The 12,500-nt window shown below is 37.2% G+C and overlaps 1 pseudogene; it reads left to right on the top strand.

The window, feature by feature from the left end:
- The first annotated feature begins 9,609 nt into the window (after nt 1–9,609).
- LOC148733162 (uncharacterized) lies at nt 9,610–11,664 on the top strand (annotated as a pseudogene).
- The last annotated feature ends 836 nt before the right edge of the window (nt 11,665–12,500 follow it).

The raw sequence follows: 12,500 nt of genomic DNA, 5'->3' as shown, positions 1-12,500 counted from the left end.
CGACAGAAACAGGGTAACCACGATTATCGAAAAACTGACACATTGACTCTGATTTGTGGTGGAAATCAGAGTCATCACTACATAAACGACGAAGTCTTAGAAACTGAGAGAAAGGAATGGAATTCTTAACGTGAGATGGATGCGAAGAGAATATAACAAGTAATTATGCGAGTCTGTAGGTTTGTAGAACACACTAGTGCAGTAGTGCATACACACCGTGTACATGTAGTTAGTTTAGTTATTTCATATCATTCGGTTGAAGTGGAAAGAAGACCTTTTGGGCAGTGACTTGGTGTAACACAGGAGTTTGAAATTCTGGTTATAAACAGAAATTGAAAGTATTTAATGACTAAATCTTGAAACATTTGCAATAATTCATCTTTAATGACTTGGATCTGAAACTTCTTTTCTCTCCTGTGGGGCTAGTCTGATCGAATTCAAAGAATTTATACTAATTTATTTCTCAAATCGCTTCACGAATCAGTCTAGTTTAAGAAACTTGGAGCCTAATTGTTACATGTAGCTTTTGAGGGCTAAAATCAAATTTAAAGAATTCGCTCCACCTTCTTTTTGACGCTATTTTGTCAATTTTTTTCGCGAATCTGATAGAAATTTGAACTCTAATTGTAAAATGTCTCAGCTACTAATTTCTCAAAAGCTTAGCAAAGTTAGTTTAAGAAAGTTGGAGCCCAGTTGAAATGTCTTAGCTCTTGTGGCTAAACTCAAATTCAAATAATAAGCTCCAATATTTCATATTTTTCTTTTTAATCGAAATTTGGTAAAAAACGAGAATTTTTTAATCTGGAAATCTTGCTCAAGGAATGGGATACATTTTTTATGCTTTTGCATTCTGTGTTACATTCAAAATTGTTGGCTCCAAAGTAAAAAGATCTCTTACTCCCAGAAGGACATGATGGCAAGCCGAACGCTTAAAAACTCGATCGCAATTTTTGAGATAAATTTAATATTACTGATTGAACACTCTAGAGTTTTCCTTGGGAACCCCCACACCTCATCTCGTGCAAAGAATTGAAGTGTAAAAAAATGGTATAGAGATAGACGAGTCGGAATTTATTATGAAAGAAATGAAACTTCCAAGATTTTTCTGATTTGTTTCTTACGAACGGAAGAGAAATTAGCGATCACTCTTCAATTCTTTTGGCGCGAGCTACTATTTAATTACTCTTTGGTGGAAAAGTTTAAAGGAACCCTTGTGAAAATTTTGCGCTACGGAGAATTTAACGCAAACAAAGTGCTTTGTTAGTCTGAAACTTGTGGTTTATTGGGGATGTATTGCAAGACAATAAAAGATGAGCTTTCGATTTTGGTGTTTGAATCGAACTAAAATAAAATGCGCTCAATCTACTTTGTAAATTTTGTCTTTCACTTAGATCAAGCTCTTCCGTTTTAATTTGTTTGAAGCATTAGGGATATTCAACAGTCAGTCTTCAAAAGAAGAAAAATAACGATGAAAACCATAGACCAGAGAAAAAATATCAACATTGGACAGAATGCAAAAATTTGGAAGTCAATAAGCTACCGTACCCCCCCTCCCTCCTCTCCATAATATTTGTCGTCAGATGTTTCAAGTATTTATGAAAGCTGTATACGTTGCGGTAACGATGTTTTGTCTCCCGCACGTGTATTAAGACAGAAATTTGCTTACACAAGACGAATGCGTTTATATATCACTGTATTATAAGATTGTAAGAGGAAGATTGTAATATTACTACTGTAATAGACATGTATATTAAAAGATAATTTTGTAGATGTTTACACCACAGGGTAGATGACTTCTATCAAGAGTCTCGAAAACTGCCTAAAATGGGCGGGTGTAAGAAGGTAAATATCTGTTATAAATTGTCTAATAGAGGCGGGTGTTGTAGAGGATGGTGAGCGGATCAACCTCCCACTTTTTTCATTTTATTCTTTGAATTATGGGTCTATCCAATTTAGCTTCTGTCCGAGATTGATATTTGATTCAGTCTCGTGATGAAAGTGACCGGGTTCCCGGCTTGGTATCCAACTTTGGGTGGTCGAGGAAACCTGCAAAACGAGAAAATAAAAATCAAGATCAAGAATTTGAGCCACAAAAACGTTATCTACCTTCATACGTCATCAGACTTTTACCAAAAAGACGACTAAATTAACCAAAATGAAATGAAAATAAATTCAAAACGATCACTGACGAGTATTGTAGTAAACTCGAGGAATTTTGTTGTTGCTGTTGCTGTAGCTGTAGCTATGGCCGTCGAAATGACTTCAAGTTAGATTTTAGCTTTTAGCCTGCTTGTTTCTGACATGAAACCATTTCATTTTGAGCCGAAAGTTTGTAATTTCAGTCAAGCAAAAAAAGTCGTTACTCTATGCTCGCCAGTAAAATTCTTCTGAGATTACGAATGAATTCTCATGCCATAATGGCATAAATTTTATTTCTACTCACTTAAATTTGATCGCTTTAAATCTGATCATTCGCAGAGTACCTCATGCTCAGATTTTCCACGAGACAGCCGAAAAACTTACAGAATCAGAAAATCTTCGGAAGTTCCTGTTCGCGCCGAATCCTGATAGAATCATATAGAGAATTAGGAGCACGTAAATTTAAATCCTGGTGAGCTCGAATTCGTGCGAGTTAGTGAATACGCAAGTAACAATACGAAATGAAATGGCTGAGCAGTGTTTCTTCAAGAACATGAAGAATAGAAAGCTGCAAAGTACTCTTTCGACGAAATGCATTTTTAAAATCATTCCCTGATAAAAAGCTCTGGTTAAAAGTTACGAAATTAAGTCATGTATTTCTTTCAAAAAATAGTTCCTAGTAAAGAAATTTGATTAAATCAACTTGAAAGTAGATTTCTTTGGGGTCTACCATTGTTAAACCTCCAACTCTCAGAAGTGATTAACATGCAACTTCTTTCGAAATATCCATAAAGTATCCAGCAAACAGGTAATGAGAATATTCAAACGTTTCAGTTAGAAGTTGTTTTCTTGACCTAAAACCAAATTCTTCTGACTTATTTAAAAAGAAATGTGTGTCACCTGGAGTGGAGAATTGACAAGCAGATCTTGGGAGTTAAAGTCAGAATATTAAAGTTCTTTATCAGTTGGTGATAAGTCTGGTAACGCACACTATTAAAACTTGGTTTTCGTCGCAAGTACTCAGAATGTAAGTAATGATTACGCTCCAAGATTTTTATTGAATAACGTTAAAAATTTTTCATATGAGTCGGCGATAAATTTCACAAAAAATAAGAGAAACAAATATCAATTTTTGAGCATATTCTGTCAATTGGTTTCAGCTTCAACAGCTCAGAATTCGAAAAATCGGACTCTAAAATTTTTTGTTTCTTATTGAATCACATTAAAAAAGAAGTACTGTATCGTGCAGTCGATAAAAAGAAAAGAAACTTCTAAAAGACCTTTAAGGAACAAAAACCGATCAAATCAAATCAAATTCTTTAGGTGCTACAGATACTGTGATAATCCATGGAGAAGTCTAAAAGAGTGCGAGATAATAACGCGACAATTCAATAAAAAGACTTCTAATAGTGTGCAACATGCTAACACAGTAATCCAGTGAAAGACTCGAGAATGTAACGTAACAATCCAATCAAGAAGAATTCTAAAAGTGCGGGGAAAAGTAACGTAAAAATTCAATGAAAAAAAATTATACAAGAGTTCAAGATACTAACGTATCGTTAACTCCTATCTCAGAAAAAAAAGTTATCGAACAATTTTTTTAAAACTTTTCTTAGATGTTCCCTACCAATGTCTGTTTAGAAAGATATATTTAAAAAGATAGGTCACCGTGTTTGTTTAGGAGAAATGATGAGCCAAACTTACCTCATTTATGCCTCCATTGGCACTAATCACGTGCGTCATTTCATCGCTTCACCGCGGTATATTTTGAAGTTGCTGGAAGCAACGGTTTTTGAAGTAACACTTGAAAAAAAACTTGATAGATAGAACTTCTCGAGTGTATGGAACAAACTGATATATAATTTGTGAAAAAACCATGCATTTTTAAACGACATCGACTCAAAACTTTCCTCGAGTCATTGCTTTTCAAGTAATAATTTGCATCCTCGAGTAACAAGCTTTGTACACGCATTTAGCTATATCTTTTTCTCCCTTCGATGAATTTTTCTCAATTTTCCCAATTTAAAGGGGATAACTTGTGCACCAAAATTTTGCGAAAAAAAAAATAGTTCACAGTGATTGTTTAAGAGTTAAAGACTATCGTACCTCTTAACCTAGTCCATTTATTGGAAAACAATACCGTGTTGACGAGATGTGTGCGCTTATTTGCGCGATTACGTTACTTTTATGCGTACTACAGGATGCGCAGTGCAATACTGAGGAATCACTTTAATCTAATTAAACAGAATTCTTAAAGTGCGAAAGATACTATTGTAACGATCAAACAAAAGAGAATTCTAAAAGTGGGCCAGATACTAATATAAGCAGCCAATGAAAGAGTATCCTAAAAGTGCACAAGATACTAACACAACAATCTAGTGAAAAAATTTCCTAAAAGGGCAGGAAATACTGACGAAACAATCGAACAAAAAATAATTCTGAAAGTAAGCAAAATACTAATACGACAACCCAATGAAATGGACTTCTAATAGTGTGCAATTTACTTACGTAACAATCCAATGAAAGATAATTCTTAAATTACACAAGAAACTAGTGTAACAATCGGTTAAGAAGAATTCTTAAAGTGCAGGGGAAAGTAACGTAACAATCCAATGCAAAAGAATTGAAAAAGTGCTCAAGATACTGACGTATTGATGTAATGAAAGAGAGTTCTAAAAATGCACAAGATACCAACGCAACAATCCAATAAAGGAGAACTCTAAAAGTTCGCCAGAAACTAACGTAAAAATCCAGTGAAAGAGAATTCTAACAGTGCACGAGATGCTAACGTAACAATCTGATGAAAGAGAATTTTAAAACTGCGCAAGATACTAACGTAACAGTCCGATGATAGAGAATTTCGAAAGTGCGCAAGATACTAACGTAACAATCCAATGAAAGGGAATTATAAAAGTGCACCGGAGACTAACGTACCAATTCAACGAAATAGAATTCTAAAAGTGCGCGAGATACTAAAGTAACAATCCAATCAAAGACAATTCTAAAAGTGCGTAAGATACCAACGTAACAATTCAATCAAAGACAATTCTACAAGTGCGCAAGATAGTTACGTAACAAACCAATCAAAGACAACTTTAAAAGTGCGCAAGATACTAACTTAGCAATCCAGTTAAGGAGTATTCAAAAAGCGCGCAAGATGCTATCGTAACAATCCAATGAAAGAGAATTCTAAAAGTGCGCAGGATGCTAATGTAACAATCTAATCAAAGAGAATTCTAAAAGTGTGCAAGATACTAACGTAACAATTCAATGAAAGAGAATTCTACAAGTGCGCAAGATACTAACGTAACAATCCAATCAAAGATAATTTTAAAATTGCGCAAGATACTAGCGTAACAATCCCATTAAGGAGTGCACAAAAAGTGCACAAGATGCTAACGTAATAATCCAATCAAAAGGAATTCTAAAAGTGCGCAAGATGCTGACGTAACAGTCTAATGAAAAAGAATTCTAAAAGTGCGTAAGATATTAATGTAACAATCCAGTGAAAGAGCATCTAAAAAGGTCGCGAGGTGGTAACGTAACAATCCAATGAAAGAAACTTCTGCAAGTACGCAAGATACTTATGTAACGATTCAATGAAAGAGAATTGTAAACGTGCGCAAGATACTAACGTAACAATCCAATGAAGAAGTATTTAAAAAAGTGCTCAAGATATTAATGAAACAGAATTCTAAAAGTGCCCAAGATAATAGCGTAATCATCCAATGGAAGAGAACTCTAAAAGTGCGCCAGATGCCAACGTAGCAATCCAATCAAGGAGAATTCTAAAAGTGCGTACGATACTAACGTTACAATCCAATCAAGGAGAATTATAAAAGTGCGTAAGATACTGACGTAACAATCCAATCAAAGAGAATTCTAAATGTGCGCAAGATACTAACGTATTGATCAAATAAAGGAGATTCAAAAAGTGAGCGAGATACTAACGTAACAATCTAATCAAAGAGAATTCTGAAAGTGCACAGGATACTAAGGTAACAATCCAATGAACGAGAATTCTAAAATGCGCAAGATACTAGCGTAACAATCCATTAATAGGAAATTTTAAAAGTGCGTGAGATAATTACGTAACAATTCAATCAAAGAGAATTCTAAAAGTGTGCGAGAAGCTAAAGTAAGAATCCAATGAAAGAGAATTTTCAGAGTGCACGAGACACTAACGTAGCAATCCAATCAAACAGAATTAAAAAAGTGCGCAAGATACTAACGTTACAATCCAATCAAAGAGAATCATACCTGTCCGCTAGAACCTAACGTAGTAATCCAATGAAAGAGAATTCTAAAAGTGCATAAGATACTAACGTTACAATCCAATCAAAGAGAATCATAAATGTGCGCTAGAAACTAACGCAACAATCCAATGAAAAAGATTTCTAAAAGTGCGCAAGATAACAGCCTAACAATCCAATGAAAGAGAATTCTAAAAGTGCGTAAGATACTAACGTTACTATCCAATTAAAGAGAATAATAAAAGTGCGCCAGAAACTAACGTAACAATCCAATGAAAGAGAATTCTCAAAGTGCGCCAGAAACTAACATAACAATCCAATGTAAGAGAATTCTAAAAGTATGCTAGATAATAACGTAACAGTCCAATCAAATAGAACTCTAAAAGTGTGCCAGATATTAATGTGATATTCCAATAAAACGGAATTCTAAAAAAAAAAATCAGACAAACTTAATATTCAATTGAACTCATAGAAATATATCTACCTAACAAATGCCAACCGCCAAAGCCCCTGAAATTTAATCTCACTCGCCGAAAATAAAATTAAAGTTAACCGTCAACGTCTTAGTGCTCCTTTTTTGGAGCATTTTTTTTTACTGCAGAATAAAGATTGCCTTGCAAAAGTAAGCATCCTGAAAACATTGTAAAAACTGTCAAATGGGGTTTAGAGCAGTCTCACGTCTATTTGGAGTTTACAAAAGTAGTAATCTCTGTGCGAAGCCAGGCTAGATTTAGGCAATTATTTTGAAGCGAGCAGGAATTCAGATGCAATATCTGACAAACTCTAGTTCTTGGATGAGCCCCTGAGTAGATACGAAACATGCTTTTAGCTTGTAAAATGTCTGCTTTTTGCCGGTTGGTAATCTCTTTAAAAAGATGCAGGAAAAGTTGGATGATCGATATCATTCTTACAATTATCCTCTAATCTTAGATAGAACCTAAAGATAACTTGATAAGCTAGGTGGTTCTTTTACACTGTTGAAAAGTAATCATGGAAGAACCAATTCATTAAACGAACACTGCTGAAAAAGCTACTGAAAGCCACCACAATCAGAAAGAGTTCCAGAAAATGAAGAATTTTACCACAATTGGCAGCAATGTCGCAATCTGATTGGCCAGTTTGCCGTTGCGATAAGAGTACAGACATCGCTGCTCGCGTCAACGTGTTACACAATGCCTATACCAGCTCTTAGAATGGTTTTATTTGACGTCGACATTGTGGTAAGAAACAAATCGACAGTGGTTTAGCGTGGTCTGTTCTCTTACAACGATATTCGTCACGGTGGTCAAAGTGGTTTTCGGACTCACTCGGCTGCGCCAGTTTCGCTAGATCCCAGTTAAGTCGTTCAACCCAGACGAATGGGCCTTGATAGCTAATTTAATACAAAATTTAATTATCTAACCCTGTTAGAAGTTATTTGGATATATCAACAGAAGTTGTTATGTATTTCTTTGCTTTCTTGACTTTCTTGGTTTCGAGGTATCAGTCTCATTTGTTATCTTGGTACTGTCCCATGGAAGAAAAAAAAGGGTTAAATAGTAATAATCTGATTGGTTGAACAACACTACAGCTATCAAAAATGTCAAACCATCAAAGTTCACAATCTGCAATAGTTCACAAACTGAAATAATTTGGCAAGTCGAATTTGACACTTTAGCCTGAAATTTGTTAGGTCTTAATAAGGGATCTGAAAGTGATTTGTTCAGTGAAATCCATCTGAACAGTGGCTCATAAAGCCATGCAAGTTTTTTAGTATGACAACTGGAAAACAAACTGCGTTTTATAAATATTAAGGGAAAAAGCTAGAGAGAGGTCTGGGAAATGGTCCGACATAGTGCAAATTGGCAGATGGCGTGACAGGGAGATGACAAAACGCCGAGCCCTACTACATGGAACACCATATGAAGTACCCAAATGGAGTAACCAATAAAAATCATGTATTGGTCAAGAAAAATACTTTTAAAAACATAGTAAATTGTTCAGATGTACATATCTTAATGTACTTTGAGCTTGCCAGCGCTCCAATTGTCATGGTTTGATACAGTCCACGAATTGACTGCCATCATGAATTTAAGATTAACCTACTGGCCACTTCAAACAGAAGGCTCAAATGTAATCCCTGAATGTTTTCTTCGATACGCCGATTACCATCTATATTTATGATCTTCAAGAAGCCAAAAGTATGGACATCGGCAGCAGGTTTTGCCTCTTTCAAAATACCTGTTTATGTATGGTGTCCGTAAGAGGCACTCAATCTATTAACAAAAGGCCTCATGGGTTTCTTAGTTGTGTAAAGCAATGAGAATAAAAGCTAGCTCTTACAAAAAGTAATCTATGTGTTTAAATTGATGTTCTCTTCACCATCTATTTGTAGGGTAATAAATTGAGATATGTAAAGAAAAAAAAAACACCGATGGGTCAGTAGATACATCCAACTGGGTGGTTGATTTGGAAAATGCAGTATGCTTAAATATTTTACCTCGTGCAGAACTCAAAACAGTGGTATCGAGAATATCAAAATAATTCTTTGCAAACTTGAAGAAATGAAAAAATACGGGAGCCGAAATAATCCGAAAACAACATTACAAATTCCAAGAAAACAGTTTAAAAGTTTTCCTTACCTTTGACATGCTGCTCTTGTTTACTTGTACATCATAAGCGGGTTCTCCATTTCTGAACTTTGCAGCCCTGGTTTCGCGTGGTATTTACTCTTATCTACAACCATATTCGTCATCGCAATGGTCAAAATTTGTTTTGAACATTGTGAAGACGAGTATCGTTGTCGATAAGAGTACAAACCCCGCTAAACCACTGTGGATTTGTTAAATTTCACGTTTTGTGAGTCAATCCGCCATATTGGATTCTTCTTAGTGTCACCAGTTCTTTCACGCCAAAACCTCATGGCCGCAAAGAGATAACGAGTGTAAACATCATGCCAAATTCATTCCGCTTCACCAGACTTTTACAGTATAAGGCACCATCTTTCTTTTTATCTAATATTTTCGTTTTTATAAGGTCGACAAAAAATTATGGCTTTGCGAGAAATAAATGTCTCAAAGTGACTGCAATGTGTTACTCAGAACAAATCATACCGTTGTCGTTAAAAAAATACTGCAAGTGCTCGATCAAGAAGAAAAGAAGCTCTTCTATAAAGAAATAAGACTCCTCGACGATTTGCATCACCCAAACATCGTGAGATTGAAAGGGGTTTCCTTGCAGCCGCTTGCTATGATGCTCGAATACATGTATTTCGATTTCAAGCACTTTGGTCACAATGATTTGCATGTTCATTCCATCGCAGATTTTCTGCCGCCAATCGATGAGTTTAACTGTGAAGGACTGTTTGATCTACTGAATCATGCAGCAAAGGAGATTATTCATGGGCTGGCTCACCTTCACTCTAAAGGATTAGCCCATAGGGATCTTAAGCCAGCAAACGTACTGATAAGTAATCAGCACTATTGTACATTGTCAGACGAGTACGAAATTTCGCGGCAATTTGAATCCAGGCCTGTTGCCTGCAAGCTGACCGACTTTGGGGAAAGTCGCTCCCTGATTGTACAGACGCAGTTGTTTGTTGCCTCACGAACAAACAACATTGATCGAGGGACAGTTGTGTATGAGGCACCAGAACTGTTTGTTAAAGAGATGCTCTTATCTGACGCGTCAATCGGTGATTTCATGCTGGCTGATATTTGGGCCCTGGGCGTGATATTCTTTTCAATCATCAATCCAAGTGTCAAGTACCCCTATCGATCGGGGATCAGATTGGCTGGAAACGTATTTTCACAAGATCAATTAAAGCTTTTTCTTTCTTCTCTTTTACGCCAAAAGAAACTTCCCCTGGCTGACGAAAAGTACGCTGTTGAACGCGCAACCGTCTGGAGAGGTTTAGAGGATGTATACAGAGGATGTGCAAACTTCGACAGACATAGTCGGCTATCTTTAGAAGAAGCAGCCAAAATCCTGAGCAGGGCGAAGAAGAGGGTCTCAGACGATCTGGACGTTATGCACCTGAAAGTAAGTCAAGCAAAAGCAGTGCAACAGTTTGACCACCGATTTGCAGTCCAACTGAAGGACAATGCCACTGATGAACCAGCTGAGCAGTCGGAGAATGCGTTAGATAACGACGGAACAAACGCATGTGCCTTTCTTTCTGTGAGAAGCGCAGACGTTATACCAAGTGAGGTGGTAACAGGGATCGCATTTTTCGTGGAGTTGCCCAAAGCTATTGAGGACACTATTTGGCACCTACCGGAAATAATAAATGAGCATCGAGACCTCCACAGAATGTACGACGCACTGGAAGCATACGGAATTCTGAGGGAACAGAAGGTAGTGACCTCTCTTTACGACTTCTTTGAGGAGTTGCCATTTGCTAACGCGGTTTTTCATACGAAGGCAGACAAAAATTACACTCAAAGCTCTGCGACCTTGCATGTAATGACTTCCTGGCTGTCTTCACCTGTGAACCCTTGGTGTTAACTATTGGGTGCCGTGATGGCAAACCTTACATGATCGACACCCATCCAGTGACGTTGGCACCTGGGAAAGGTAACGGCCTTATTATGATCGGTAAGAAGGACTCATCAGACGTTTGGCTGTCACTTTGCATTTGGCTTTGGAACAGGCTGCATTACCAAGGTATAACATCAGACACATGTCAATCACTGGCAGTGGTCACAACTAAATCTAGGTAAATGTTAACAGTGGCTCCTTATCTTTACTTCAATGCTTTTAGTTTGTTTTTTCATTTGCTTTTTTATGAACTATCCCCACCCCTCCCCCAAAGAGGTCCACGCCTTTTGCAACATTAATATTTTTTTAAAACACCGGCAAGGTTGGTCCGACCATTTGATGCTTTAGATTGCAGCGTCTGGAGTGATGAGATTCTTAAAGTTATTGTGCAAGGCAATTATTGTAAAGACTCATTGAATAGCAATAGAAATAGTGGTTTACAAATTAGTGTTGTTATTATTATCATTATAATTGTCATTATGATTACCATTATCATCATCATTATCATTATCATTATACTTTTCAATATTATTATTAGTAGAAATGTTTATTACTGTCGTTGATAATATTGCTGTCAGCGTTATTTCAGTTGATGTTATTATTGTTATAATCTCGCCTTGATATAAGTTTCCCCTATAATATTTTTCATATAGTGGATGTCACAGAAAAAGTGAAAGTGAGCAGACACCTGCGAATTCACCAGCAACGGCTAGCAAACGAGCTAGAAAAGAAGAAAGTGGACGGTGTGGCGTGAGCGGACCCGCCTCTGGTAGCGGATGTCAGAGAGAAGGTGAGAATGAGAGAACACAATTCAACGAATTCAACAGCAACTGCCAGCAAACGAGCGAGAAAAGAAGAGAGTGGACGGTGTGGCGTGCGCGGACCCGCCTCTGGTAGCGGATGGCAGAGAGAAGGTGAGAGTGAGAGAACACATGCGAATTCAACAGCAACTGCCAGCGAACGAGCGAGAAAAGAAGAAAGTGGACGGTGTGGCGTGAGCGGACCCGCCTCTGGTAGCAGATGTCAGAGAGAAGTTGAGAATAAGAGAACACATGCGAATTCACCAGCAACTGCCAGCAAACGAGCGAGAAAAGAAGAAAGTGAACGCCCTGGTCTTCGCTTAGTCTCCGTTGGTGGTGGACTTCACAGAGGTTGGAGCGAGCAGGCACATGCGAATGCGGGCGCTAGCGATAGCCAGTATCCCGTGCAAGTTATTATCTTCGACGGGCCAGATGACAGTTCGATCAACAAATCATCTGCAAATGGCGGAGGAAGCCCAAGTTCGCCTTCTGTAGTTATTGACTTAGATGCAGCCCAAGATCCATCTTCCTCTTCTTTTCAAAAGAGAAAAGACGACATCAGCTGTCCTGAAGCAGAAACTGTTAGCTGTTTGTCTACGTGTGAGGTACGTTGGCCTTTTTTTTTGTGCTTTGCAATGCGTGAGGTTTCTTTAAGTGCTAGGTGTATTCTACTGCTTGTCCATTATGTTGAACTGTCAAAGTATTGTCTAGTTGATAGCAACATTTCAAAGTTGTATTCAAATTTGCATTTCAGTGGTTGATGGGATGAACCCCTGACAAGTGTAATATA

Source organism: Stylophora pistillata, chromosome 4 (assembly GCF_964205215.1).
Source record: "Stylophora pistillata chromosome 4, jaStyPist1.2, whole genome shotgun sequence".
Lineage (NCBI taxonomy): Eukaryota > Metazoa > Cnidaria > Anthozoa > Scleractinia > Pocilloporidae > Stylophora > Stylophora pistillata.
This window is presented reverse-complemented; position numbering and strand designations above follow the sequence as displayed.